This window comes from Aulonocara sp. 'chitande type north' Nkhata Bay, linkage group LG4, assembly GCF_057382095.1.
Source record: "Aulonocara sp. 'chitande type north' Nkhata Bay isolate Kocher_YH1m ecotype deep benthic linkage group LG4, A_spYH_male_GT1.1, whole genome shotgun sequence".
NCBI classification, from domain to species: Eukaryota; Metazoa; Chordata; class Actinopteri; order Cichliformes; family Cichlidae; genus Aulonocara; species Aulonocara sp. 'chitande type north' Nkhata Bay.
The window spans coordinates 3,325,682-3,350,487 of NC_141347.1; the positions used below are offsets into that span (position 1 = coordinate 3,325,682).

Below are 24,806 nucleotides of genomic sequence, written 5' to 3' on the forward strand. Positions count from 1 at the left end.
CATGCGTACACATACAAAGCTTTAATCCCTGCCAGCAGCTGCAGGTGACCTCTTTTTGACATCCTCATTCTCCCTCCTCTAATGCAAGGCCTGCGTCCTTTTCTGAGGTTCAGAGTTAATGTGTAGCAAGAATGGGGTGCAGGCAGGGTGAGGAGAAAGTGGCATCCCCTCCACTGCCCGTCAACCCTTCACCCACTGATCCAGGCTCAGCGTGAGGGTTGCTGAGTGTGTTTGTCTGAGCTTGGTTACATAATGTGTGGAGGCAGCCGTTGCCCCAGTCCTCAGAGGTCCCTCGGCACGCTCGCATCACACAGATGTAGACGAGCGTGTGCGTTGGAGGGGTGGGGTTAAGTGTCAACATGGACCACAGAACTATTGTTTAAGTGCTTTTAGAATCAGATGGACATTTAGAATTTCACTGCAAGTAGTATTTGGGTGGCTGATGTGTTTCAGGCAAGAAAATGTCAAGAAAAAGTGACAACTTGAGCCAGTTTTGCCCTCTGCAATTGTAATTCAACCTGGGTAAACTAGCCTGTCTTCTCTGGGAACTCTCTGTCGACATTTTAGTGCAAGCAGCGGCACTAAAGCTGTTTTAAATGGCTCCCTATAGCATTATGGTCACTTTAACCTTCAGGTCAGTGTATTCACCTGGAAGGAGAGGTGAGAGGTCTAAGGCGACATATTTTAGATCTTTATACAGTGCGTTCTGTATGTTTACGATACACACCACACTTGTAAGAATCACAGTTTCCAAGTTCTAAGACTTTTTGTTGATATTTGATCAATAAATAAGTCGATCATGAAGAGCTTGGTGGATGTGGCAAATTGTTACCGTGACCCACTCCACACCCGTACAACGTTGATCAGAATGACATACACGTACCAAAGACACAACCTCCTTGGCAGCCGTTGTTAGTCATTAGCAGCTCTGATTCTCAGTGTACTCTTTCTGGGACCTCTAGAAGCATTTGTGGGCTTTTATTTAGAGACCGTGAATGTTTCAGTTGTCCTCAGTCTAAACGTACATGCAGATACAGCTGGCTGATAAAGTCCAATTTCACCTATGCAATCATTCTTTGGAGTTCGTTTTAACTGCAAAGCTCTTTGTATATTTTATTGTCAATAAATGAAATGCTTCCATTTCTTTACAGCAGCGTGCTTTTTCTCAACCCCAAAAGTTGTCAGTGGTTTACTTCAGCTGGAATCGCTAAAAAACAAGAACTTTGATCAACAAGAACCACCAAGATCTTTCCAAATCACCTCCTAAAGCTGGGCATACACTCTGCGATCTTTTGTTTTGTTTTTTTTTTCAGTGGCGTTATTCAGCTCCTGCTGAAACTGTACAATTGAATCGCAGGGGTTAGAAGTTCGTAGGTCACGATGCAGTCTCGCACTATATGACCTGATGCTCTGATGTGACCTGAGTGCTCAAACTGTGCGTCTATAACATGAAGCTTATCCAAAATCTTCCTCTCTGTCTTTCACTCACACAGACACACCACCACCATCAACTTTGCTAAATTGCTAACGAAAACATTGACCAGGCAGCTGTGATTGAGCAGCAATGTCCATCCAACTATTTTCACGGTTGTTGTGGTCGTGATCATTTTGTGAGGCCACATCGAAAAGGCTCGGATGAAATTGCCAAAGTTCTACAAGTTGTGCCTCCATCGCTTGTGTCCAGATCACACGCTGCAGTGCTGCTCTCTTTTTCACTTTCATTCTTGTGTTTGCGCGTGCGCAGTGTGAGAGGTTGCGTTGACACCCTCACGACAGGCGACAGGATTTCAAACAGGTTTGATTTTCTTGCAACCATACGATTGCTGGTCGTGAGGTGTTAATCGCGTCTCGTTATCCCACGTATACTTCACCATGCACGACACACGATTAAGGCAAAACTCGGGCCGATTTATTAATTTTTACTCTGTGATGTTTATAAAAATAATGTTAATAAGTAATTATTTAAAACAACTGAATTGAATATAGACCAGAATAAATGTGATTATGTTCCTTGCTGTAATGGAGCAGCATTCACATGTAAGCTGTTTTTGTATTCAGAGAAAGGAGTGTAACATGACACGGTCAGACGACTAATACGCAGAATGTTAATCCCTCATATAAGAAACCATATAAACCTCCAGCTTAACTTTCTCATACAAACCTGTTGAAGGGAAACACTAACATACTGCAGATGGCTTCGTTCTCTTGGAAGGATAAAGGGGAAAAAGGGGCTGCCAAATAAACTTTGGCAGCCATTATCATACCTGGGCAGCAGCGCAAGTAAAAATCTGTGTGGAAACATTTTTCTAAACTTCATCAATCCTAGTTTGGCATTTTGTACTGCAGCTGTTGTTGCTTATTTACCAGCTTGTACAGTAACACTGATAAATCTGCTAATCTTAAATCCTGACTGACTGGTGCATTTACAGTCCAAAGTTTGGACACAAGTTTATTCAAAGCATTTTTTTTTGGTAAAACAGCAGTGAAGACTTTACAATGATAAATATGAAATGTAGTACACAAAGTGTGTATACAAAGAAGGCATGTTTGTGTTGACTTGGAGCCTTCTAAGTAGAGCAGTTTCACCTTTGAGCCTTACCGGGTTCTCCCAGGATAATAAATTTAACATGTCATTACCTTGGAATTCTTTCCCAACAGTTCCCATTTAGTCTGAGCTCTCGATGAGTGCTTTTCTTAAACCCTGTGGTTCAGCTCCGCCCAAGTCATCTTGGGTGAGTTGAGGTTGCTAATTGTGGACTGCAACACGGCGTTGCTCTGCGTTTTGGTCAAAGAGGCCTTACAAAGTGTGGAGATGTGTTTGGTCCAGCTCTGCTTGGACTTGAAATGCATTAAGAAGTCAAAAACAGGGTCTTTCTGTGTGGAGTCTTCATGTTCTCCCCGTGTTTGGGTGGGTTCTCCCCGGGTACTCCAGCTTCCTCCCACAGTCCAAAGACATGCAGTTAGTGGGGAAAGGTTAATTGGAAACTCTAAATTGCCCATAGGTGTGAATGCAGGAGTGAATGTGAGCAAGACTGGTTGTCTCCGTCTATGAGTTAGCCCCACGACAGATTGGCGACCAGCCCAGGGTGTACCTTACCTCTCGCCCTAATACAGCTGGGATAGGCTCCAGCGCCCCATGTGACCCTGAAAAGGATAAGTGGAAGCGAATGGATGGATGGAGGATTTGAAGTCTTCAGTTTTGTCCTATGATATAAGAACTGTAAGCACTTGTTAGTGTGAGCGCACCTTTTACAAAAATAGCTGTAATGTTCTCGTTGTGTTCTGTGGGTGTTCACACACAGACTCTGGTGATTATTGAAAAGAAAGAAAGCTTTTCCACAGCTTTCTTTGAAGTCATACTTTTCTGTTAAAGCAGGAACCTGCAGCTTCTGTTTAACAGAAGCTACAAACACCCACTGTTGAACTCTGCTTTATTGTTTGTGCTTGACAATCAGTTGTTGACTCCATAAAGATACTGATACAAAATATACTGCACTGAAATGAAATGCACGTTGGCCTTTATGATAGTCTGGACCTTTGTTTGAGGAAACTCTCTCTAACTGGAGTTTCTATACCAGTGCTATTCACCGTGAGTTGAGTACCAGTGGTGTTAGCTGTGGAAAAATGTGAGCACAGCCCACCTTTTTGCCTATTGTAATGAAACACATAAATAAATGAAACTAGGTGCTAGTAGTATGAAGCTGGGTTGTTTAACACAAACCTTAAAAAAGGGACTTATTGTTAGTTATGGATACTCTTTCCCGATGTTGCAGTATTTGGCACCCAGGTGAATTGCTCCCAAATAAAAATGGCTGAACCTTGATTTAATCTTTATTGGTGTTTACTTGGTTTACAACCACCCAGTTTTGTCAGCACAGAGAGGTGTGTAGTGAGTTATTGGATTAGCTTAGCTTGGAAATCAGAACCTGTCACATAGCAATCACACAATAGTTTGTTGAAACACAAACTGACGCCAGAGTGCGCCCCAGTAAGAAAACAATTCTTTCCTAAATAGTTTTCACTTGTTAATTTGGAACTATAGAAAACGGTTAAAGGTTATTAAAGACTCAGAGTAGAAACCTTCATCCTTGGTTGTCCTGCACCAAAGATTTTTAAGATTTTTCAAGAACGACCCTTTATATTTAAGGCTTCAGCTTTTATAAATAGTACTTTGTTCAGACTGTGTTACAATTACCTATTTATTATGGTAGTGCTAAAGAAGATTTAACTTCCTGTAATGGCCACTGGTGACTGGCTCCATGAGTGAGTCAGTGCCAATATTAAATCTTTACATCAAAGTACATTTTTATGGTTTTGTAGAAGAACAAAACAGTTCTGTCTGCTAAGTTTTATCTCTTAACCGTGTTTGCTGTGATGCTGCCTTTTGAAGCTTTTTTGGGGGTTTGTTTTGTAATTTTCTGACACAAACATGGTTTGCTACGAGGTACTGAACACAATTCTACTATTTAGTGTGCTGCCTTGTACTGATTAGCAAACATGGATCCAGCTAATGGTTGAACGTGCTAGTTTTGGCTTATAATTTAGCACGCCACCATCTGATCTTAATAAGGTCTATTATGATTAAATCTTTCAACACCGATGGCCACGAAGGAGCTGAACACGACAAATGTTTGTCTGCTTTTGTGCCACACCTAATATTTTGCTCACTTTAATCACCTGAAGCCTCGGGGAAATCATGCATCTTGTCCGTGTGTTTCCACATTTGCTGTTACACAGTGATTGGTCAGACGGGGGCATTTTTGTCAGTCATTCATTTCATCGTCCAGTTGTCATGTGACAGTCCCGATCACCAGTGCGGTTCTGTTCCCCTTTGAACTGCTCTGATTGGCCTGTTTCTGTGATCAGTCTTCTCCCTCCATCCTTGGATCTGTTGCAGCACAGTTGCTCTTTCTTGCAGTTGCAGCTCTCAAGGGCTTTGTATTCTTTCAGGGGAGAGAAGAAAGACAAAATCTTAGTGAGATGAGAGAGATTTTATAACCGGCTTTTGTCTTTTGTGCCACATGCACACGCCCACATTCACTCTCTGGAACAAAGAATGGTGTCAGGAGTGGCCACAACAGGAAGTTGCCCAGGGATTAGATCAACAGTACAAGACTCTCTGAGGCCTTTGCTCCTCCCTCTGAGGGTTTGAGCAGTCCTATACAGTAAAGTTCACACTGTGAGTCTTGAAAGAATATTTTTCAGGAAGTTTGGTGTTTTCAATATCAGAGACACAACGAGAGAGAGAGAGAGAGAGAGAGAGAGAAACTGACTGCACAGCTGGGAGATCAAAATGGGAGGAGATGAAATAAGTGCAGGAAAGATCGTGCTCTGCACGTGGATCCACAGTGCTGGAAGGATTTGGGGTAGCTCCCCTGCTATTTCCAGCCCCAACTCAAAGAACTGCTGTACTCTGCTGGATTTAGTGAATGTTATCGGCTGCACCATAGGAACACTGATGGATATTTTAGGGTCACTAATTATTTCAGCTCTATTCAAAGATCATTCATAGAGTCATTGCTGTGCTTGGTTCCATCTGTCCACCAGTTCTTACATTGATCTTACTCAGTTATTATACACTAAAAGGAGTGTGTTGTAGTATTTTAACAGTCTGGCTGTTCAGCCTGACAGTGCTGTCTTTATAGTTCAGGAATTGCCATAGGCCAGCAGCTTTGCACGTCTTCTCACCTATGCAATATATTGAGCTGCTGCCAGTTCACCCGTTTGTAGATTCAATGTGTTTTTCCGCTTTCATTAAGCACTTTGGCTCGACGCCGGCAGCAGCTATTCAAAGGGAAGACTCAGGAGAAAAGTGTTAAGGTGGCTGGTAATGCTCCCTGATATCAGAGCCATGTTATCTGGCTTGAGGCACAACCTGTAATAAAGAGTGTTAACATCCAGATGATCAATGGATCAGGCTTTTTTTCTCCATTTTAAACAAAAACAGCTTAGTTAATCGTGTACACACACACAGTGGTGACCTATATTTTCTCCAGAGTCACAGAAATTTAATGAAACTTAATTAAAACTTAATTAGAGGCAGTGCTTTCTGGTAAATTCAGTGATTTAAAAAAATCCAAATTATAATCAAACGGCTCAGTTTCACATAAGAAAACGTCAAACTGAAAGTATTTAAGCCTCACTGCTTTTTGTAACTTGACACTAGCTGTCTGTTACTGGCCTACATAGCATTAAACATAATACTGTAAGCTAATAATAAGGTTTTTATATCTCTATGCATGTGTAGCACAACTTTAAACTAGTCTGTGAAAAGACTGACGGTGTATTCTACCCAGCGTGGGTTTACGGGGTCCCAGACACCAAATATTTTAACTCTTGAAAGATCAGGATTTCTTCACTGCAAGTAATTCAAACCATGCTGCAAAATATCATTGACTGTCCTCGTGTTGTGGACGGACTCATCTGTCTGATGTTTGGTGCATTTTGGCGTCTTCTTCCTGCCTTATGGTTTGTCTTTGCTGATTGGGAACACTGGACATGCTAAGTTGTTATTAAGAACAATTGAACTTGCAACATACTCACTGCTTTCGCCACTTCACCTCAAGGTAAATGTTGTTCCTTATATAGACAAGTATGCATTGGAAGGTTGGAAGCATGCAGGTTGTATTCAGATTTCCTGTTTGTTTTGAATGATTCTAATTCATTAACACATGCGTGGTGGTAAAAACAAAACAGGCTGGTGCAAAGCGGGAGTGTCAGTGCCAGCAGAGGGGACATCCCTGTATGTGCTTCTCTTATTATTGATCATTATTGTGCATTTTATGGTAGGTAATTTACCCGAAGAACATGCAAAGAATATTAGAACTTCACGAGCGAAGAGTTTTTCTCCTGCTAGCCTCAGAAATGACAAGCAAGCCATCTGGAAATACTGAAACAAAGAAGACTAAGCTGGCCAAACTAGTTACCTGCCCCGCTCCGAGCCTGGTTCTGCTCGAGGTTTCTTACTGTTAAAGGGAGTTTTTCCTTCCTACTGTCACCAAGTGCTTACTTGGCGACAGTATTATTGTCTATATTATTTTAGGGTCTTTACCTTACAGTAAAAAGCACCTTGGAGGTGACTGTTATTGTGATTCAGTCCTATATAAATGTAAGCATAAAGACTGGTGTTGTATAATATTTGTTAATAGAAATAATCATCTTGAAATATTTCTGTTTAACGCATTTTTTTCTTTTTTTTTCCCAGAGTTTCTGTGAAGGAAGACGCTTTGCCACATGATGTTTTCCAGTAAATATGTTGGTGAAGAAAGCCGGCCTCCCCCTCCATTGCACCAGGTGGGTTATCTGTTATTTCGTCTTCATAGCTGAACCGTTCACTCAAATTCATGCAGGTGGTTTAATTACTCATACTTTGTGTGCCAGTAATTGCACCAACACAGTGCTGTTCTGTAATTTTGTTGAAGTGTTTTCTTTATAATGTGACGCCTTCAGGGCAGAGGGCTGAGCATGTTCAGACTACAACTGAGAAACGTTTCTGCCACTGAAAGGTCTCAGAGAGAACTTTTCATTAGATTGTGAGATGTGCTTTTTTGTGAGATTCTTTGCCTTTTTAGTGTTTGGGAGATTTTTTCTTTTCTGCAATAATGAGGACAGAATCTGCTGCAGCATAAAGAGCATGCTCGTGTTGCAGTGTTAACATACAAAGCAAAATCAAACTCAGCTGCTTTTCATTTGGTTCCCCCCAAAAAAGTCTTTGTTACATTTGTTACATTAGCTTGTCTGCATACACTGTAGCTTTTTTGGCAAATAAGCATCATAGGTTTTCTTTAAAAAGTGAATGTCTGCTAAACAAGAATAAACTCTCAAATCTGTATATTAACTTTTTTTTAAGGTGTGATAAAAAGGAAGAGAGACTGTAATTGTGATAAGAGGAAGGGTGTTTTGCAGTGCAACACAACTCATACAATAATATAAAGGTTGAAGGTAATCAAACTGTTAGAGTCTACACAGTATGGATTCCTTATCTTTCTCTGTGTGCTGTAAATTTCCACCTGCTCTTGTACCTCCTCGTTAGCTCTGCTGAGTGACTGTGGGGAAGGCAAAGCACAGAGAGCAGTGCAGCAGCAACACTCAGCCAGATGTTCTCTGATGCGATTCCCCACAACAGGACATATTGTGATCTGACATACTGTGTAGTTGATGTGATTTCTAATTTTAGTTCTCACATAGCCTCAAATCATTTTCACACCACTGAGTCCCCCATGATGCACATTTACAACACACGTTCAGCCCTTCCTGCCTTCTCATTATCCTAATTTCCTCACAAGCAACCAAAATCTCAACCAACTGATGTGCCAGCGTTATTCAGGAGTCAAATGTAATTAGGGTTGGCCTTGAAAACGCTCACTCACCACCTTGTAACAGCAACCCAGCTGTGTGGCTCATGCTTTATGCAGAACCTGCTGCACTGTGGTCATGCAGATGTGGTTTGGAACTCTTCCCCTTTAAGGCACAGTTGGACTGGCTGAACAGGGAAGCACCACAGTCAAGTACATTTATAAATATCAAGCAAAGCCACAGTTGACATATAAAGTGTGTGTGATGGTGTTGGTTGTTTCTTTTTGGTTTTGTTTGCATGCATTGAAAGCAGTAGACAGGGTGAGCAAGGCCCCAGCACAGAACAGAGTAGGCCTCAATTTAAATATACCCTGATAACATTATGACCACCTGCCTAATGTCGTGTCGGTCACCCTTTTGCTGCCAGACCAGCTCTGACCTCCAAGGCATGGACTCCACCAGATCTGTGAAGGTGTCCTGTGGTATCTGGCACCAAGATGTTAGCAAGAGTGTTCAATCAGACAAAGCCATCTTCCCTCATTGCTCCGTGGTCCAGTTGTGATGCTCATGTGCCCATTTTTGGTGCTCTCAGTGGCGAGCAGTAGTCAGCATGGACACCCTGACTGGTCTACGGCTACACAACCCCATACACAACAAACTCTGATGTGCTGTGTAGTCTGAAGCCTAACTCGTCTGTTGGATTGGACCACAGAGGCCAGCCTTTGCTCCACCATGACCCTGTTGCTGGTTCACCACTGTGCCACTTTTGATAAATACTGACCAACGCAGAGTGGGAATACCCCACAAGACCTGCAGATTTGGAGATGCTTTGACCCAGTTGTCTAGTCATCACAATCTGGCCCGACTCGCACAAATCTGCATACTTTGCCATTTGTTCTCCTTCTAACACGTCAAGTCTGAGGACAAAATGTTCACTTAATACATCCCACCCACTAACAGGTGCTTCAACGAAGAGATAATCACTGTTATTCCATTCACCTGATCGCCTGATCAGTGTGTAGTATAAGTTATAATAAGACTTTTCACCAAATGACTTGCTGTATTTGAAACAGTTTACAATAAGAATTACTGGTGTTTGTATTCAAAGTAGGTGGGGCCCAGCTGCCTGCACCTCTCACAGTAGGGAGTGAGGCACATCAGGGGGAGCAGCAAGGCTTCTGTGAATGCTTTTAAAGCTGTGACAGTCTTTTGCATCCTGAGCTCAATCAAACCAAAGGTACAGGATAGACGGACCTTTCTTGCTGATTAGTTAAGGAAACTGTCTGCAAGTTTTTCTTTTGTAACATAACAGCAAAAATGTTATTTGTAGGGACATTTGGATCAGATATCAGTCCAAGCTTACTCAGAAAGCTAGATCAATAACAAGTTGGTCTATATTTAAGAAACCTATACTACAGAAACACAGTACAATTAGTTCTACACTGTTTATGATGCTGACAGATGGTAGTTTCAAATTTGTCATCTATAAACACAGACTGTAAGATTTATTCTGCTCTCAACCTCCAGTGTCCTTTAGTGTTGCGTATTTTGGTTGTGAGGATTCAGACCCTGACCCAGTGACAGAAATACTTCAGCCTATATCAAAGAACAGGTGCTACTGCACATTCATAATGACATTTTTTTGTGTTTTACCAAGTGTGGAGAAATAAAAGCATGGCCTACTTTACTCTCAGGCACATGTTTCAAAAACCTTTGAAGGTCACCACATATGCAGACGGCTGCGCTCTCTAATGGTCATGGTAACTACCTTAGAACTACCTTTAACTACCTGGATGTCAAAGAGTTCATTCATTTCCACACAAAGTGCTCACTGCAAGAGTTTTTTTGTTGTTTTTTTTTACATTAAAAAAACCCATTACTCACAGAGTACGTCATGAAGCTTGTCAGGTGCTCCTTTTTACAGCTTCTTCAGATTCTTTGTCTTCACCCATGCTGCCCAGCCTCCACCTATAATGGCCTGCTAATGGGGGCACATCCTGCACACAACTTAAACTGCCCTCTGACCGTCTCGGCTTTCTATACTTTTAGTTGATCCACAGTGAAGCAAAGACAGAATTCATTGTCTGTTAAGTGCAGCTGCTGCAGAGTTATATATTGCATCATGCGGCTGGATAAAACTACACGCCTCTGGAGCGAGGATCGCAAGTTCGATTCCCACCTGGTATCCAGTAAGGGTCCTGGCTAGACCCCCCCATGCAAAAAAACAAAACAGCCCTGGAATGGAGCCTGTATGCCTGCAGCCTGTCCGCAGTTCAGGACACAAGCATTTCACTATATGTTGTACTGTGTATGTGACATATAAAATTTGTATGCCGGCATGGACGGGGCTTTGTAATTGTGGCTATATTTCTCATTTTGTTTACTGGTTTTGATGGGGTTTAACTCATTACCCCTTGAAAGCCTACTATGAGTAACCCCAGAAGCTGATTTCTGAGCTAAACAGTTGCTGTCATATTTCAGACCTGCTCATAGTACAACATGACTGGGTTTGTATCAGCCGTTAGAAATTAGTGAGGCTGGTCTCTGCCTATGCAGCCACCCTTGGAAAAATCCAGAAACTATGAGTAATGGTCAACAAACCACAACTTTATTGACAAATACTGAGGTATCAGAACGGGAACAGGGGAGGCTGTTACATGTTGTGTTTCCGGGAGAGAGAGTTAAAGCCGGTTATCTTTGAATTTGTTGTACAAATATATAAATGTCAAAGATGCTGAATTATTTTAGAGTCTGAAATAATCTGTCTTTACTCACAAAACTAAAGAAATGTAAAACAAACTTGGAGATCAGCTTGATGGTGTGATTTGTTTATACTCTGATCGTTTCCCTGTAGCCATTTTGCATGACTCTCATTTAGATTGAAATTTTGATTCATTTACATTTTTCATTTGCACCTTTCACCACGTATAGCTTTACCAAAGAAGACTGATTAAAATCCATCTGGGTTTTCTCACATTGGACATAAATTAGATGAAGCTTTACAGTCACTCGCTGGAAGCTGGTAATGCCTTTGAAGCATTTTCATGAATGCCAAATATCAGCAGGGTGCTTTCTGCACAAGCTGGAGAAGATTTTACATGCTGTACAACTGCAAATTGACTTCATTATGATAAGACTTTGACTTTTTTTCCACACTCGTGAGAATTGGTATACTTCAGCATGTTTGATGTATTGTTCATTTAGCCTAATATGTTTAGCAGACTGTGTGCTGTGTATGAGTTCATCCAAAGGTCATGTGATGATGCCCCCCATCGCCAGCTGATTGGCTGAAGAGTAGATATGAGATTTGTTTTTATTATCTGTGCATCTTATTTACCTCATTATCCAAATCTGATCCAGTTTGCTGCCAAAACAGGGGAAAGAAAAACTCCTTGTCGCAGCCACATTGACTCCAATAGGAAATAACTCCAACAAGCAGGCACTCAACTGCTTGGGATTACCAGAAGTATGGGTAATAAGTAGCACTGAAGTAGGAAACCAATAGCACTTGCCATTTTGTCAATATTTTTGTCTGAAGTGCCTACATAAGCCTGAATCAATAGAAAACTATGTCCATCACACCACAGTTGCAGGAAAACCATTTGTTGTGTTGACAGATCTCGGGGGTTTCTCACTATTTTGTCATTCACAGGCAGCTCCAGAGTACATCAGCATTCTGCGTGAAACCGCTGAACAGAATCCCTGTAATCGTTTTTTACCTCAGGGATTTCAGTTGCATGAGCTGGTGTGTTATTCAGTAATCCCTCACATTTCCCGAGCAGTTTTAAAAAAAAATAAAAACAATTTCAACAGAGAATCGTTCGAACAAAACGCGTATTTGTTCACACAGGAGATCAGAGCCGCTGAAGACAGCTTCTGCCCATGGGTGATATCCTCATTCACATTTCTCTGCTTCCAGTGTGTGATGTGATTAGGGCCTTACCCCAGCTGTGCATCAGAATATCCTCAGGGGAAACCTGCTGGTTTCTCCCAGCATGCTTTTAGAGTGGTGGTGGGGGAGGGAGGGTCACACCGTGGGGGTCCTCACAGAGCAAAAATGTTTATTTTCCAGGAAGGAAAATAATTTTAGTTCTTGACTTAATGAGCAATGGAAAAGGACCTATTGTACTCATTTCTGGCTGTAAGTTTTTTGTTTTGTTTTTTTTAACATTTGAACTCTACTAGAGTAGCTTTGCATGAGTCACGGCTCAAAATAATCCTTATTTATCTTATACTGGCACTCCAGTTCAGCCGCGGGACTGGTCTGAAGCTTGGCGGCCAGAATCAGGTCAGTGAAGGAGTCAAGCTGGACCACTGGAAAAACAACAACTTTTTGTTGTCCTTTTGAGGAGTGGGGGCTTTACAGCGGTTTACTGGTCCGACACTCTTGGGCTGTATGGGCCCTAAACTGAGTTTGACAGCCGCTGTGTAAAACAAAAGCATCAGACTTTGTGCTTTTCTGAGTAGACGCATGTTTGTCTTTTGGATGGATTTTACATCTTTCAACACACCAATGGAAACTTCGTTGAAACAGGTTGGGTTTTGGGGTTGTTTTGTATTTAGGTATTTTTGTCCTTTGCTTCTTGGTGTTGTTTTTATTTGCAGCGACAGACTGTGATCATTGCTAGATACATGGCTGCGTATCAGAAAGCCTATCTGACTCAGGCTGACAGTCCTTTCCATCTCTCCACATTCTAAATCCTCAGCAGTGACTTTTGCGGCTTCAGGCGCGTCTTTGATTGCTACAATTTGGATCCATTTTCCTGGTTGCTTGTGAAATTGGAAACAGCTGGCAAACACCAGAACAGAGCAGCGCATGTGGCTCTAATATAAATGATCTGCTGTCACCAGAGACCCGAGAACAGGAAAAGACGACCTGTTGGTCTCGTAGAATATCAGAAGGGGCTGCCGCTTGTGAAATTGACAGTATTGCCACTTGATATGTCCATGTCGGTGATTTTTTTTTTTTTTTCCCGGGGCTGCCTCATAAATATTAATCATCTCAGCTGTTAGTCAGCATGTGCAATCTCAGTGTGAGATTGAGATGAACCCAGAGAAACAATTAGCAAATTAAAAAAGATGAGCTTGTTTGTAGGGCTGTGCGATATGACCAAAATCTCATATCCCGATATAAGACATCTATCGTCCGATAACGATATAAATCACAAAAATTTAACATTTTCTGTAAATTCTGTGAATCTCGGGCAGCTCGACTTGCGTGAAGTGTTTCCAGCTGCGCGTCGTGTAGCTGGAGTCGAGTGTTTTAACCGATGCATGAAACGATACATTTTTAGACATAAGTTGTAACGGCCGCCGTTTTCTTTGTATTTATTACACGGCGTGCTGCGGGGAAAGCCTGTTCTAACGTTCGAGTCTAAGGTTTATTTTTTAGCACCTGACGGCTCTTTTTTACTTCTCATCCGTAAACACTCTGCATCTTTCACGTGATTCAGTTTATTTTGAAAAGTCTCAACAGGATCTTGAGCTTGATTGTGAAAGGTTTATGTGGAACATAAACAAGCGGACACGCAAAGGTGTCACCGTCGCTGTTGCTAACGACAACGCATAAAAACAGGCGCTTGTCCGTCCGTAGTGTGGTTATATTGAATATAAGAGAAGGAGAGAACTTTAAGACATTAATATAACCACTGCAGTGACCATCAGAACGATGAAAAAATATTGCCGTAAACAGTTTATTTTGCGACACCACGAAACAAACGATAGCGTAAAATGAAACAATAGACGTTTTTATATCATCATCTGATATATATCGTTAGATCAAACAGCCCTACTTGTTTGTTTTCTCTGGCTAGTTGCTTTTTTCTCGGGGTATCTGGGGAGTCTCAAATATTAATAAGCATAAACAGTCCATGAATGTGAAAATAAAGTGGAATAGCAGCTTGAGGTGTGAAACTTTTGTTCATTGTCATTTTGTTTATTTTGCGTTTGTTCTAAAAGAAGCACTGAGTAGCACCAGAGCCAACGCCGAGCTGTGAAAATGAGAGAATATGCATGTCTGCAGTGGCTAGTCTGGAAGGCTAGCTATTGCATTAGCATAATAACTAATTAGATACAATTACAGTCTATTACACGTTGTTCCATTGAGGTTTTATTCACATGCTAATCAGGGTACTGTGTTTCAGCATGTACCGACATTAATAGCTGTAAATAATTAGATTTTGATAATAGAATATTTCCATAACAGATTATTTTATGGAATACAACTTTCCATGTGCGTTATAATAACATCATGTGTTTTTTTTATCAATGTGTATCAAATTAAAGAAGTACATTTACTGTGCCATGAAAAAGGATTTAGCCCTTCCTGATTTCTTCTTCTTTGAGCTGACTCTATGGGTTGCCACAATACATCATCTGCTTCTGCCCTGTCCCATCTTTCCTCTGCATTTCCTCCTTCACTACATCCACAAAGCTCATCTGAGTCCCTCCTCTTCTCCTCCTGCCAGGCAGCTCCATATTCAGCATCCTGTATCTGATATATCCACCATCCCTCCCCTGCACATGTCCAAAGCATCTCAGCCTTACCTCCAAACTGCTCACCCTGAGCGGTTTCTCTGATGTACTCATTTCTAAATCTGTCCATTCTTCTCACTGCCAATGAAAATCTGAGCATCTCCACCTCGGCCTGCTGTCTTTATGTCAGCAACACCGTCTCCAAAGTACACATCGCAGCAGGTCTCAGCACCATCTTGCAAACCTTCGTATTCACTCTGCTGCCATCCTTCAGTCACAAATAAACCTCTGACACTCATCTCCACCTTGCTCACACTCTTCCTGTCCTCTATTGTGCACAGTCTGTTACTTTAGACAGTTGTCCTAAGGTGTACAAACTCATCCACCCACTCTGTCTCTACTCCTTACAGCTTCACCTGTCTCACTTTTATTTACTCCTGTAGTCTGTCTTGCTTTTACTGACTTTCATTCTTCTTCTCTCCAGATCATACCCCATCCTCTCCAGGCTCTTTTCCACCTGCTTTCTACTCTCACTGATCACAATGTTGTCTGCTATCATAGTCCACAGAGAGCCTTGCCTGACCTCATCAGTCAGCCTGTCCATCACCACTGCAAGTAAGAAGGGGCTCACAGCCGATCCCTGATGTGATCCCACCGCCTTGAATCCATCAGTCACTCCTACCGCACGCCTCACCAGTGTATCCGTCCTGCCCCACCTTCACATACTTCTCTGCCAATCATGCGGTACCACACTTCCTGTCTTGGCACCCTATCATACGCTTTCTGTTGATCCACAAATACACAGTGCAGCTCCTTCTGTCCACTGTCCTCTGTCCTAGACACCCGATACCTCTGAAGGCATGCCACCTGGACCAACCACCTTCTAATCCTCTGCACTTCCTCGCTGACTGTCCTTTTTTTTTTTTTTTTTTTTTTTTACTTATTAATTTTTTTAAGAAAAAGGGATTTTAAAAACCCCCATTGATGAGTGCTGACAAGACGAAACATTATTTGCATTTCTTGATATCATGCAGAAATATATGAAAGTTGAAAGAAATGTTTGTCTATGCTTCTTATTGCTGAGCCTGTAACCTTAGTCTGTTTGCACCATCTAAGCACAGCCAGCGATTGTTTCAAAGCCGCTACACTGACATTTACCTTGCAGATAAATAAAAGCTCAGTGAGATGTCATGCTCCTTTGCTTCCATATCCCTGTGAGTGAGTAAGAACCGACAGCTTTACGTCGTCACGTGTCGTAGTTTCCCTTAAAACGTTTGTGCTCATCAGACTCATCGTGCCATATTTTTCTGCGCTTGGACGAGTCGTGACTGAGGCGCCAAATGCTTTGACAACACAACAAACAGCCCAGCTCATTTAAAAAAAAAAACATTCAGCAGCATGAAGAATTAATGAAGCAGATCTGGGTATCCAGTGTCTTTGAGCGATGCCTGCTCATCTGTTCCAGGCCTTGTTTACAAAACCATAAAATGCTGCGGGGTAGATCTGGATACTGGCTTAAAGCCCAGATGATACGGGTGAAGTGCACCACAAGAAAAGCCTTGTTCCCATCTAAGGGTAAGGCCCCCAACCCTAAAAGAAAAGAAAAAATCACTGTCATGAGAACTGTCCTCCTTTTAGCTTTTGCATCTCTTTTTTTTTTTTTTAAACTTATTTTTCCTTTTCCTTAAGCTATCAGAGAGAATATGTCATCAGGCTGCAGTCAACCTTTGATTGTTGATATTGATGCCTTTTCTGGTTACATCTGTCCAGCTGTGATTGGACAGTTGCTTGGACAGTATCAAACTCGGCTGAGTTGTCACGTTAAACAAAGACGTATTGCTGTGCTGTTGTTAAAGACGCATTCATAGGTGGAAAAGACAACACACAGAGTAGTGAAGCTAATAAGTCAGACATCGTAAGTGGGTCATTGGCTGTTTGAAAACACTGACGCTTCACTGCTCGGTCCTGAATAGGATTTTTCAGAGTTGGCTTGTGAGAGATTGGACATGACAAGAGACAGAGAAGCTGCCCTGTTTCATGAACAGTTCCCTGGGCTTGCTGAGAAAAGTCATCGAACACATTGACATAGATGCATTGGATGGAAGTAGAAGATTTGATTTGCTTTGATGTTTCAGATATCGCCCTCTAATGTAGCTCAGTATCAAAAAGACCTCAGTAATGTTATGTAAAGCTGCCTAACTGAAGATTTTTCTCAGGGCACCTTATCTGTGACAGCAAGTTAATCAGTCACTGAATTAATGACAGCAGCTGTATCAGCAGTGCTATCACTGCAGTTTTCCATTGTATTATACAGTACATTATACTGACTCTGTAATCAGAGTAATGTCTGTGACTGTTCCTGTTTGCCATCAGCTCTAAAAATGATAAAACAGAAAATGGTGTCTGAGAATGGAAAGGGATATGATCTTCATCTGGATTTTAAATACAATTTTTATGGATTTTATGGCAGCAGATTAGCAGTTAGTTGAACTCTGCATAAATGGAGATCATGGTGTGGAGGTTTTGGGTTTGGTTTCTTGATGAGTTAAGTGAAGGTGAAAAAGTTTTTATTGGTGCTTCCATTTTGAAACAGTGCTGGTATTTGCTTACGAAACTGCCATGTCCATTAAACTGAGCTTCAGGTCAAAGCACATTAAGGTGACCATTTAAGGACTCTGTTGTTTGCTAATGACTCTGGATTCTTACCTATCAAAGTGCAATTATTTTTAAAAGAGCTCATCGTCTTTGAACTTTTCCCAAATGATTCAGTCAATTGCACCCTTCCATATAGCACTACCAGGTCATTTCTGCAAATGCCATGGGAAACTGCTTCAGGGTTGGTGAGAGGTATAAACCCAGCCAGTAACGTGTCAAGAGCCCTAAACTAAAGTCCCATCTACATATGAAGAGATTTTCTTGTTGTGCATTGCTTTGTAGCTGAAACTTGGGCAGTTGTAGACATTGCAGGGGGAAGCTGTGTTGGTAGGTAGCTCACTTCATTTGCTTGCATCAACAGTGAGAGGAGCTTAACTCTGTAACCACTTAGATCGTCTCACTAATGATTATTGTGCCATTCCATCATCTCTGGTATTCAATTCAATTCAATGCAGTTTTATTCATACAGCTCCAAATCACAACAACAGTCGCCTCAAGGCGCTTTATATTGTAAGGTAGACCCTACAATAATACATACAGAGAAAAACCCAACAATCATATGACCCCCTATGAGCAAGCACTTTGGTGACAGCGGGAAAGAAAAACTCCCTTTTAACAGGAAGAAACCTCCAGCAGAACCAGGCTCAGGGAGGGGCGGGGCCATCTGCTGCGACTGCTGGGGTGAGAGAAGGAAGACAGGATGAAGACATGCTGTGGAAGACTGAGATTATTGTTTCAGTTTCTGTAGTCACAATGTCTCCTGCTTATTTCCATCATCCACTCGGAGCTAAGCATGTTTCTCTATACAGAGTAAGAGCGGAGTCATTCTGTTTCATAACAGCAGCAAGAACAAAATTGGCCGGTGTGCACGATTCAAGAATCTGATAGTTTGTTTTTTTGTTCAGGGTAAGAAAGGGTAAGTTAAGGTTATATTTTTCCTTTTTATGTTTCTTTTTAAATGATGGCTTAACCAGGAGCAGCGAGCTTTCATAGTGACACTGCTTTGACACCTTGTGTGACTTCAATGAGCTTCCTGTGGAGAGAATGCTTCACCGAGCGCAGAACAAGGAAAATAAAATGGATTTCAGTGTGGCTTGATCCGTTCGGAAAATGGGAACAGATCTGATGAGCGATCGTTCTAAAAGCGCTTTCATCATGGCTCGACGTGAGACTTTTTGTGGCTGTTTTTTCCCCTCGGCTGTGTGAGTGTCAGAGTGACACTTAAGAAGCAGACAGAGATGAAGTGCTCCCACCCTACAAAGTGCTGTCTCATTATCTCGGGCATGTCAAAAAGCCGCCTCTTTCTGAGGGCTTCTAACTGCTCCCTTTATGCATTTTTTTTTTTCTTCACACCAAAGCGACGGCACTTTAAAAACCCATTTAAAGCAAAAAATGTTCCACAAACGAGACTGATGTGGCACCCGCTCCTTGCCATTATTTATGCTGTGGAGAGAAAATGACTGGCTGAGTGGAACTCAGCCTTGGCTCTCGAGAGGATCACAGCCACGTTCCACTTGGTAAATTACAGAAGGGCATATTTGCATTTAATAAAACGTCATTGATGTTGCCTCAGAGCTAAATGAGATAACTTTTCGTACACGCCTTAACCCCTTAAGCCCAAAGCTACCTGGAAAGGTCATCCCAGCATTCAGCCGGGAAGTATGAGGTCTGAACAGGTCAATGGATATGAGAAATGAATCAGTACTGGTAGTAGCAGTTGTAGTATAAAGGTGAGTGAGCAACCCTTTAAAGTAGTACAGCTTTAGTTCATACTTACCCTTTTTGTAATTTCCTTGTATGTCTGGATCAAATTTTTATACCACTTTAAAGCACAAAAACAATATATTTTTTCGACAATAACACAGAATTGTGGATGTTGCTTTGTTACCACCTAGCACCTAGTGTTGTTGTAGGTGATGTGCAACCTTTCATGCATATTGTATTTCCTCATGGCTGTGGCCTCTTTCAGCAGTAAAGGGACCCTGACACAGAGCAAAAATGTTCAGGAATGGTTTTAGGAGCAGAGCAACGAGTTTGAGGTGTTGACTTCACTTCCAAATTCCCAGATCTCAATCCAACTGAGCATCTTTTCACTTTCCAAAAGAAAAATTCCAGTACAAAGAAACAATATTTGGTAGATGGTCATATGTTTGTTTTTTGTCTTCATCCACATCTGGAAGCTTTGTAGGATTTGCATGTGCAAGCTAACGTGTGTGTGTGTGTGTGTGTGTGTGTGTGTGTGTGTGTGTGTGTGTGTGTGTGTGTGTGTGTGTGTGTGTGTGTGTGTTGCACATTTGGGAGAATTATTTTGCCTTTGAGCGTTTGGAAAGGAGAGCTGTATGTTATTCCCCTTTTGGCAGCTTGAGCTCTGTTTTCAAATAGTTGCTATGCAACCATTAGAAGAACCTCTCCAGCTAATTCATATACATTTTATATCTACGTCCACTCTATTTTCCCCCTCGTCCTCCTCATCCTTACCTCTGTTTCTTGTTCCAGGCATGTACTGCTTGTTTTCTTCTTGTTCCCGTTAGGAGGGCCAAATGATCCGCCCATCCTTTGGCTCTCCTGCCTCTCCTCCTTTCTCATCTTTCTGCCTGGCGGCTCTGCTCTCTGTTTTGATCTGGATGCTGGTGAAGCATCCAGTATCATACACACTGTACACTCAGTTTGACGAGGGGCCCAGTGTCAGTATATGTGTATAATGGTGTGGAGCACACACATCTGTGTGTGGCTGTCCCCTTACTGTACGCGTGTATGTTTGTCCTGCTTTGGGCTGCTTGTATAACTATTCTGTTCTAATGGAGGCACAGATGGAGAAAGCTACGTGAAACCAGCTTTCTGTCTGCATGAAAACTCGTCACTCAGCAAATATTGACCTCTGACTCTGGTTCAGAATGTAAGCAACGAATTGTCATTACAGTCTAAGCAAATAATGGAGTTTGAGTCTATGCAAGGTTACGTTATCAGTGATTATTAGTTCAGTAATCCTTTTGTACACTCCATGTATAAATCTGTACATGACAGAAATTACACAATACATCGCTGCACTGTTAGAAATGACAAGTCTAGCAGGTTACACTACCTTCCAAAAGTATTTGGACAGTTTTTGAAAGAAGTTGTTGTTGTTGTTATTATAAAAAACACAGCTTATCTGGGCATCAGTTTTCACATAATTTCTAATAATGTTGTTGAAATGGAAACTTTACTGACTTCTCATAATTCCTCAGAAATGTAGCTTCCTGTTATGAGATATGCTCAGTTGGTGGTGAGGTGCTGTGTACCTTTCTGAATTCAACCCCAACACTCCTACCTATGAGTTGTTTCCTCCTTATTTTCAATGGGCTTCCCCCAGAAGTCACCTTGAGGAAAAACTACCTCCGTTGTCAGGCGGCACATGGAGAGATGGGTTTCACGTTAGAGAGAAAAAATGGCAAGGAAAAATAAACCCCCACGTATAAGCTTAAAAACACTACAAAAGACCAAGGATAAAGGAGGATTAGAACTGCCTAACTTTCAGCACTACTTCTTAGCCAACAGGCTTCAGTTTATCTCAGGATGGCTAAAACATACCCTCTTAGATGAACCTTGGCTAGATGTAGAACAAGCACTTTGCAATAATCTAGAGATCTCAGACCTACCATTTATCAGCTCAAACATCCAACGACATGAATGCTTTAAAAGCATCAACATCAGCTCTTCTCTGACAGCATGGTGGGAGTTTCTAAAATTGACGGCGTCTTCATTAATCCCATGCAAACGTACACCTATCTGGAACAACCCTGACAAATCACAAAACAATAATATGATAAACTTTTCAGATTGGAGTGATAAAGGAATCAAATATTTAGAACATATACTAGAAGGAACAGAATTTATCTCATTTGACGGACTAGTTACACAATATGGGATCAACAAGAAAAGATTTTTAGAATATCAACAAATTAAATCCATAGTAAAAAAGAAATTTAAACCGGGTCAAGTTGAACTACAAACACCACCAAGTGTGGTTCAATTTCTTACTCTTAAAACCCCCAAATTACTTTCCAAAATATACAGAATGCTTTCTAAAACAGATGAATCAATATCACTTCCTATTGCAAAATGGGAAGCGGATTTATCAGTTAACTTAGACCTAAACTTCTGGTCTCAGATTTGCTTAAAAACCTTTCATCTAATCAGAAATCCCAGTCTTCAATTAATTCAATACAAAATATTACATAGAGTGCACTATACAGGTCATCGGATGTTCAAGATGGGCTTTACGTCTACCAACAACTGCTCACACTGCCAAACCAATTCACCGGACAATTATATCCACGCTCTTTGGTTCTGTCCACCAGTTCAGAAGTTTTGGCGCGAGATATGTGAGGACTTATCAAAGTGTCTGAAATGTAACATTCCAACTTCCCCCTTAGTGTGTTTGTTGGGCAGCTTAGATAATGTCACTTCAGAAAAGAATATCGCCCATATGGTTTTCACTGCCCTATGCATAGCCAAGAAAACAGTCCTCATGAACTGGAAAAATAATTTCTAGAATTAAGATTATTTTTATCTATTAGATTACATTAGTCTTGATACAGCCTCTGCCACCACATCAGATCATCCATCACCTAGTGGGGGTGGGGGGTCATAGTTTGGTCCCACCTTCGCTGTTGTGATTGGTGTGGGGGTAGGGACAGGCTTGGGGCGTCGGGGGGTTCCCAGGAGCATCTTCCTTGGGGGACTCAACCCGGGGTTGCGGTTAGGGCTGCACGATTTTGCATAAAATGAGAATCACGGTTTTTTTGCTTAGAATTGAGATCACGATTCTCTCACGATTTTCTTTTCCAGTATAAATATTTATTGCACTTATTAACTGCACATCAACTTCGTAACAGTTGAGACTGAACATAAAAACAATAAATAAACATAAAAACAACAAATGTCTCACGTTTTGTCGTTGCCGCAAAATGTTGTACTGCTTGAAATTCCGTCTCCACCGTTGCTCGACGCTGCGTGTATAGAGCAGGTAGTGCAACAATAGAAAAATAGTTGCGGGACGGCACTGTGTCGCGTTTGTCTAGGGTGTTGATCATTTTCCTGTTGGCTCTTAGGTGACGGTTTCCTCGTGGCTGCGTGCAGCGGGGCTAGGGGAGGATCTGTGCTGACGGACGTGGGTTACTGACCTGGTAGCCTGGCTGCCCCTGGGTGGGTCCTGGATGGGCGTGGGGTTCTGGGGGTGCTCCGTCTCTGGGCTGGGGCCCTGGGTGGGCCTTGGGGGCTTGGGTCCTGGTTGGTGTGTCGCCAGGGTTGTGGGCGGGTGGGTGTATGGGGACCCAGCCCTGGCGCAGGGTGCCGCCAGTGCATCGAGCCACCTGGGGGGCTCTTCAACTGGTGGGGGAGATTGTCACATCTTGCAGGAGGTCTCCTCTCTTCAGGAACTCTCTCTGCAGGAGGGGGAGATATAGGAGAGGTGGAGGAAGATCTCAGCCTGGGCGTCTGTTGTCTTGTGTAGTCTGGAAGATGAGTGGATGACGGGGTGGGTGCAGTTTTCTCTGTGGTGGGTTCGGGTGGGTTGTCCCGGGCTCTGTGAGTCTGGGCGGCGCTGCTAAACTGGGCCCCGGTCCGAATGGGCCTGGGCCCCCTTTCCCTGGTGGGTTGCAGAGTGTGGGGGTGCCCACTGGGGTCAGCGGGGGAGCTGGCCCCAGGGAGGGGTCACTTGCCTCTCCCTTCCCTCCCCATCTCCAGCTGCCTCCCTCTTTCCGCTCCACCACAATCACCCACACATGCAGGGCCTTGGAGTAAAGGTGTGTCACCAGGGTGCAGGGGAGGCATCCAAATTCAAATTCAAATTTTATTTGTCACGTACACAGTCATACACAGTACGATATGCAGTGAAATGCTTAGACAACTGCTCGTGACCTAAAGAAAAAAAGAAAAGGCTATGAATAAGATAGGAAATAAATATGAAAATTAAAAAGGGTAAATTTAACTGGGAGAATAAGATAAAATATATAAATTAAAGTTGAAAATAAAATAACTGTACAACAAAATACACAATATAGAACTATATAAGAATATATGAAGAAATATAAATATATATATACACAATAACAGCAGCTGTACAAGTATTAACTGGAAATGAGGAAGATAATGTCCAGTGTTGTGCAATCCACATTATTTAGTGTCTTGTGCAGTGCAAATATGCTTAAAGTGATTTAAGTGATGAAGTGAAAACAATGTCCAGAAAGTCCAGTGTGTGTGTAAGAACTATATGTGTGGGTCAGTACTGTGTGGTGGTGTGATTGAGAGACCGTATCGCCTGCGGGAAGAAGCTCCTCCTCAGTCTCTCTGTGTTGGTCTTCAGGGAGCGGAATCGCTTTCCTGACCTCAGCAGAGAGAACAGTCTGTTGTTGGGATGGCTGAGGTCCTTCACCATCTTCCTGGCCTTGGTCCAGCACCGCCTGCTGTAGATTGAGTGCAGGTCAGGGAGCTCGGAGCGGATGGTGCGCTCAGCTGACCGCACAACCCTCTGTAGAGCTCGTCTGTCCTGCATGGTGCTGTTCCCGAACCAGGTTAAGATGTTTCCCGCCAGGATGCTCTCTATGGTGCACGAGTAAAAGTTCCTGAGCACCTTGGAGGGCAGTTGGAAGTCTCTCAAGCGTCTGAGGTGGTAGAGACGCTGTCGGGCCTTTTTCACCACGGTGTTGATGTGACAGGACCATGACAGGTCCTGCGTGATGTGAACTCCGAGGTATTTGAAGCTGTCCACTCTCTCCACTGGGCACTCGTTGATGACGGGGGTCTGGTAGTTCCTCTCCTGCTTAGTGCTGAAGTCCACTATCAGCTCCTTTGTCTTACTGACGTTTAGAAGGAGGTTGTTCCTCTGGCACCAGTTCTCCAGATTCCTAATCTCCTTCAGGTAGGCCGTCTCGTTGTTATCAGAGATCAGGCCCACCACGACGGTGTCGTCAGCAAACTTGACGATGGTGGTGGAGCTGGTAGTGGCCACACAGTCATATGTGTACAAAGAGTACAGCAGGGGGCTCAGAACACACCCCTGGGGGGCTCCAGTGCTGAGAGTGGTGGAGGCTGAGACATGTCCGCCCATCCTTACTGCCTGTGGTCTGCCAGTTAGGAAGTTGGAGATCCACTGACACATAGATGAGCTGAGTCCCAGATGCTCCAGCTTGGTGGTGAGTGTGGAGGGAATTATGGTGTTAAATGCAGAGCTGTAGTCTATGAAGAGCATTTTAACATAATTCCCCCTTCTAGTGTCCAAGTGAGTGAGTGATGTGTGGAGGAGATGAGAGATGGCATCGTCTGTGGAACGATTTGGACGGTAAGCGAACTGTAGTGGGTCCAGTGTGTCTGGTAGTGAAGAAATGATGAAGTCTCTGACC

At 42.6% G+C, this 24,806-nt stretch overlaps 1 protein-coding gene across 5 annotated transcripts in view; it reads left to right on the forward strand.

The window, feature by feature from the left end:
- Nucleotides 1-24,806, forward strand: part of LOC147331753 (thyroid hormone receptor alpha) — a 117,929-nt gene that overhangs the window by 4,981 nt on the left and 88,142 nt on the right. For all 5 annotated transcript variants that reach the window (XM_086287964.1, XM_086287965.1, XM_086287962.1 and 2 more), the window contains exon 2: nucleotides 7,205-7,293. The gene's annotated coding sequence lies outside the window, so the exon portion shown is untranslated. The remainder of the gene's footprint in view (nucleotides 1-7,204; nucleotides 7,294-24,806) is intronic.